The 6323-nt window shown below is 30.8% G+C and overlaps 1 protein-coding gene across 1 annotated transcript in view; it reads left to right on the top strand.

Moving 5' to 3' along the window:
* Positions 1–6323, top strand: part of LOC106869541 (obscurin) — a gene marked incomplete at its 3' end in the record, with an annotated part of 380350 nt that overhangs the window by 355272 nt on the left and 18755 nt on the right. The window lies entirely within an intron of this gene.

The following is a 6323-nucleotide window of genomic DNA, read 5'->3' as shown; positions in this document are numbered from 1 at the left end:
AGATTGCCAGGTTTTTGTCTCTCTCACCAAGGTCAGTAGCAATCGAACGCCGACGAAGGGAAATAACCCTGAAATCCGGATCCGTTCGTGCTGCAGATCGTGGTGAGAGGGATAACTTCCCTTGGCAAACAGGACACAGTCGTGTGTCGATAAGCCAGCTGGAGGAGATGTCCTCCTGGGGCTAAAAGCAACAGTAACATCCACCCCTAGGGGTCAGCCACACTTAAGTGGCAATATACTACACTTTATCGTGCAGTTACTGTTAATACTTCATTTAGAGAATTAATATATATATATATATATATATATATATATATACATATGTATATACATATATGTGAATATATATGAAATTATATATGTATATATATATGTATATTTATGCATGCTTTATATATATATATGTATATATGAGTAAGTGGATAAATCATAAAAGTGATACTCAACACATTTGGTAGGAGTTACACATATTTTTTTCATAACAATTTAACTCGGCCCTATATTTGATATATTTCTATCATTTTTCAGAGCTGTATTTCATAGCTATATACACTAATAGACATAAATTTAAATGTTGGGGACTTCTTGACTCTTGGAATTATCTCTTCCTGACACTAAGGAGTGGATCTACTCTCTCTGGAAGTGGAGATAATTTCAGTAAATCAAGAATTTATCATATTTGTTATTTAATATACTGTTATTCATTTTTGTTCTTCACATATATGCCAGTGGCCACTCTGAGTTATTTCCCCTAGCTCATTGTTTTTACATATATGTCATCATTTTACATCTATTTACATGCTTGTATGGGTTGGTTGGATTGTCTTGGTTCAAGTCAGTTCTTATTTTGAATTATTCCCCTCCTAGAGTAGTCAAAAGACCATGTCTCTCTTGTACACTTCATTTTTAGCAAAGCTTTTACAGTAGGATACTCTTCATAAAATCAACACCTGAACTGCATGTACTAAGTGCATTTTAGCATAGCACGAACAATAGAAAAATTATCATAGTTCTGGCAAGATTAATCCTTTAGCATTCAGATTATTCTGTCAAATGCATTGCTTATTTATTTACATTGTTTTGTGTTACTCATACTTTATCCTGTAGCTTTGAGATTTCATTGATGTGATTGTTTATTTTTACAATGACATTGTAGGGTAAGTGTGAAAGGCCTGATCAAGCTGGTTTGAGTATAAAACAGCTTTTGCACCTGATACAGCTGGTTAAATGCTAAAGGGTTAAAGAGTCTTTCAACTCTGCATTTATCTTTGATCGTCCTCTAACCATTTCACAGAGTTTAACAGGGTGCATTTGTTGTAGTACTGGCACTAGTGAGATTGCTTTATATCCCACAACACTAAAGTTGAACATTGACTTTATTCTTTAAAGTAAATAAATAAAGGAGGAGGTAAATAAAAGATAGGGAGTGGTAACAGAAGAACCAGGATAAGAGGGTGAAGGAAGAGAGAGAGAGAGAAACAATGATGATGAAAGAGACAGAGTGAATGGAGTTGGAAGGTGACAATGGAGGGGATAACATTAATCACAGAGTTTGATTGGTTTCATTTCTGTAGAGAATCCCTGAATTCTTGGATTCTCTCAATGAAGATATATTCTCTGCATATACACTTTTTCAGTCAGTGTACCACTGAGTTATTTTAAAAATTTATTAGATCTTATTTGTTATATTGGTTTTAAATTTTGGCACAAGGTCAGTAAGCTGGAAAGGAATACTAGTTGATTATATCGACCCTTTTGCTTAACTGGTACTTACTTTATCAACCCCTAAAAGTATGAAAGGCAAGGTCAACCTTGGTGGAATTTGATCTTATTTGTTATAGTACCATTAAAAAGATGTACAGCAATTTTCAAAATTTTTGTTTCACTATTCATCACTTATTTTCAAAACTTGGGATGATTTCACATGTTTATTTTTTTGCTATCATGCCTTTAGTATCTCTTAATTATTGACCCTGCCTGGTGCTCTTTAATATTAAAATTTGCATGGCCAACATATGTCAAAAGTCATTTATATATTATTGCTATTATGAAAACTTTCCTGACATGTTCTGCCAGTAACCTGTCTGTTAACTTTCTAAAAGATGGGCAATAGTTATCTAGATAACAAACAAGAGAAATTAGAACTAAATTTTTCATAAACTGAGAATTTGGTTAAATCATTCTCAATTCAGAGGACGAATTCTCGATGTCAACTAACTTTATGTTTGTCACATCAGAAATAAATTTCTGTGGTTCTCTGCTGTGTCATAGACACAAACTACATCTATTCCAGTCCATCACTTTTTAATTCTACAATTATTCAGTCAGCTTTATAATGTGATCTATTAAACTGAGTTTATTATACCAGTTTATCTCCACGATTGTGACTGTTGATGACAGCTGTTTTCTGTGCTTAGCTAAGTAACCTGATTAGCTAAATAAATGAGATTCCTCATTATCCTGTAACTTATTCTGTAAGTCATTTATTCAGTTTATATATTTGATAACTCTGTTCTATTGAAAGTACTTTTCTGATTTTGTAATATTGTTTTAACACTCTATCATTTCCATTTAATTATCTCTGAAGACAAGTGAATAATATCATGTGAGGCACACTTCTCAATGATGTTGTCATTTCATGATTAAAAACGATTTATGCTAATCATGTATGCTGCATGAACACTGGCTACCAGTATATATTTTCTTGTTGGCTAATTATACCTATTATTCAACATTCTGCCAAACGTCTAGGATATAACCTACTATAACTAGTTTTGTTCCTGCTTACTAGGCAAGCTCCTAAAGTGTCAAAGTCTTAACTACCACACTATTTACTCTTTGATGCTCATTGCCCATGTGGACTTCTGTACCTATGACAGCGTTTCATAGTATGCCATCCTTTAGGAATGCAAAGCTGTCCACTGCGTTCTTTCTCTTATTTGAAGTTTTCAATAATTTCCTTCTGTAGAAAATGAGTGTTAATGAGACATCTTTGAGTTTCTTTTTTCAAGCTATGTTTTTTCCTTTTCCTACTTAAATGGCTTTTAACTTGAAAGTTATAAATACATACTTAAACTATTCTTATTTGGGTGGAGTGAGGGGGTGAAAGCAAAGTTTATTCCACTCTAATTCTTTCATATAAATAATGCTAAATTTTTTATTTGATTTCAAATTCTCTTTGCTAGTGAATGTGTGTCTGTATGCTTGTGTCTCCTTGTCTTGACACCACATATCTGGCAACGGAGAAATATTGCCTTGCTTGGAAGTAGGTTAAGGCTAACTATAAGAAGAATTATAGAAATCTGCCCTAATAAATTTTGTCCAACTCATGAAGGCATGGAAAAGCAGATGTTAAAACAATGATGATGATAATATATTACTAAGATTTCCCATACAAAAGGATTTTGTGAAATATTTAAATATGCCTTCTCTAATAATTTATGCTGTTTATTTTTAGTGTGAATATTCTCCTTATGAATATTAATTTGTGACTGATTACATTACATAATGTACATTTGTTATTCAGTATTAGAAACTTTTATGTTTTTACTTGCTAGTTTTTGTATCTAAGCTTATAAAATGTTTTTAAGTTGCTTTTAATTGACTTTTCCCCATACTTCTTATTTTAAAATGTTTTTTGTTTCTGCTTTTATAATTATATAAAAAATTTTTTTTGAGTTTTCATCATCCATTTTAAAATATATCTACATGGTAGAATATATATCAAAAAAATTCTGTTATAAAATTATTTAATGGATATTTAATTCTATATTGTTGCATGCATTACATTTCTGAATGCTTTAGTATCTCAGTAACAATACCAATTTAATAGTTAGATGTGTCCATGTTGGAAATTAGTGAAAAGGGTCCATAGTATGAATACTTCTACTATAGCACACATCCTTTGGAAAGTTTAAGTATAACACTACAAAAGATGAATAATTTTATTTAAAAATTTTTGGATCATATTCTACATGGGCGTACATTTCAGGTGTGCTAGATGTGCACTGCACACCCATCAAAAATGACCAATTCATTATAAATATTAACCTTACTCATTAATTTAGTTGTGAATCTTAATGGAAAACTTTTGTTATACCCCTGCTTGAAATTTGGTGATATTGGGTGCGGCAGCTCACTCAATACAACAACCATCATAAGTCACTGATGTTCTAAGCCAATAATTTTTAACTTGAACTATTCTCTGCTGACTTTAATTATGAGTGTCAACAGATGTAGATATATTCAAATTTTTAGTCATATTTCAAGCATCGAAATTTTATAATGATAGTATATTTAGATACAGCTGTTGGAAAAAATTGAACTGGGTTTGTAAGTCAACACATCACTTCTACAATGCAGCTACTTTCAATACTGAATTATACCACAAAAAATATCAACTTAATGTGAGAACCTCTAAGTAGTCAGCTGACCTACAAGAAATAGCATCCAAATCTCCTTCATTTTATACCTTACCATCAGAGAAAAAATGCATTAGACTATATGGTCCTAGATTTCCTCCACATAAAAAAATTTAGAATGATCACTTCTGGAATATTTTTTCTCATTAGACAACTCTGTCAGGACTGACTTGGACCAAACAGCAACATTTAGGTGAAACCAAGTGTCTTGGAAATGGCACAGGTTTTACTGAAAATTTTAAATTATTTTATTTCTTTCCTTTGTTTCTTCCCTTTTCCTTCTGCTGTTACTGATTTAATAATCACATGCAGTATTTACATGTAATCTGTTGGCTCTGGTTTCTACAGTTACATTCATTGGTGCTACCACTCACCACTCTAAAAGACAGCACTTTCTTGGTTTGACAAAATGTGCATTGATTTTGTTAATAATATTCTTTAAATAGTTCAAATCGATTTCTTAATTTTGTGGTCCATTTCTTTTTTCCTCTATTTTCAGTGTAGTCAAGTTCATTTTTACGTTTTTTACATTTTTAAGAGGAATTTCTTTGACAAGTAACCATCTTGAGTTGGATGTAAACAAAAACATGAAAATATATCTAGAACTAAATATGCTTGACCTAACGTCTCTCCAGTCTATGTGTAGACATTTGACATGTAGCAGGATTACTGTTGGAAATTATCTAAATATATATATAGTTGGTAAAAGATTCAAAACTCACAGACTGAGAAAAAGGCCCATCTGCATATGTCAACATGTAATAATAATAATAATAATTTCAAGTAGCAATAACTATGTTTTGGATTTACCTCGTTGGCTATGATACCACCTCTGCACAATGAAAAGGTGGTACCTTGGTAGTGCTACAACAGCTGATTTTGATTTAGTACCAGTATTTTTAAGGAGATTGGAATTAGTTAACAGTTGATACCACTGAACCTAGTACTTGAGTGGGTGCTGAAAGGTAAAGTTGACAACAGTAAGATTTGAACTCAGAATGTAAATAGCAGGAAGAAATACAGCAAGGCATATTTTCTGATACTCTAATGATTCTGCCAATATAATAATAATAATAATAATAATATTTTTAATTGGTCATAGATGATCTATTCTTAGCTGGATGTCTTTGGGCTAGAAAATAGTTCATCTATTTTTTTGTTTTCCAAGGAAGGCATTGGAAAAGAATTCTCTGTGACATGGTTTGGCAGAAGCTTAAGATATGAATAGTTAAAAATTACTGTCTAGAACAGATATGCAATTTTGAAATTAATTTTGCTATGTAATGATGCAATACATAAGAATTATTATTTTTACTTGAGATATTCATAACTTTCATTAATTTTATTTTTGTTTATAGCCAATGAACTTGATTTTTTTTTTCAAATAAATATTTTTAAAAACTTCAATTTTAAAAGTAGTGAAATCAATTTTAATCTAGAAAATCCTGTTTAATATATTGCATTTAACTGTTTATATTGTATTTCTTGACAGATTATCTTAAAATCTGAAAGAAAAAGAAACTGAAATTTTCAAAATTTTGTACATAGTATTATTAGTAGTACTTTCAATTAATTTGTTTTCAGTTTTGAAATTTGTCTTTGCATTTACCAGTGAGTTCTAACCAGTTCACTGTCATTTTAAAGAAATATATCAAGCTTAAATTCCCTTCTTTTTTGACAGAAGTTAATGTTACACAGGGGGTAAAACAATGTTGAGATATAGTTCATATATTACTATGTGTATTTACACTAATTTTTGAATTTTTGACTGTACTTACAGTTAAGTTTTTATATTGCTAATAACAATACTGAAACACTATTTTAAACACTATTTTAAAAACGCTACATGGCACTGAACTGGTTAATATATATATATATATATATATATATATATATATATAT

Source organism: Octopus bimaculoides, chromosome 1 (assembly GCF_001194135.2).
Source record: "Octopus bimaculoides isolate UCB-OBI-ISO-001 chromosome 1, ASM119413v2, whole genome shotgun sequence".
NCBI lineage: Eukaryota > Metazoa > Mollusca > Cephalopoda > Octopoda > Octopodidae > Octopus > Octopus bimaculoides.
This window is presented reverse-complemented; position numbering and strand designations above follow the sequence as displayed.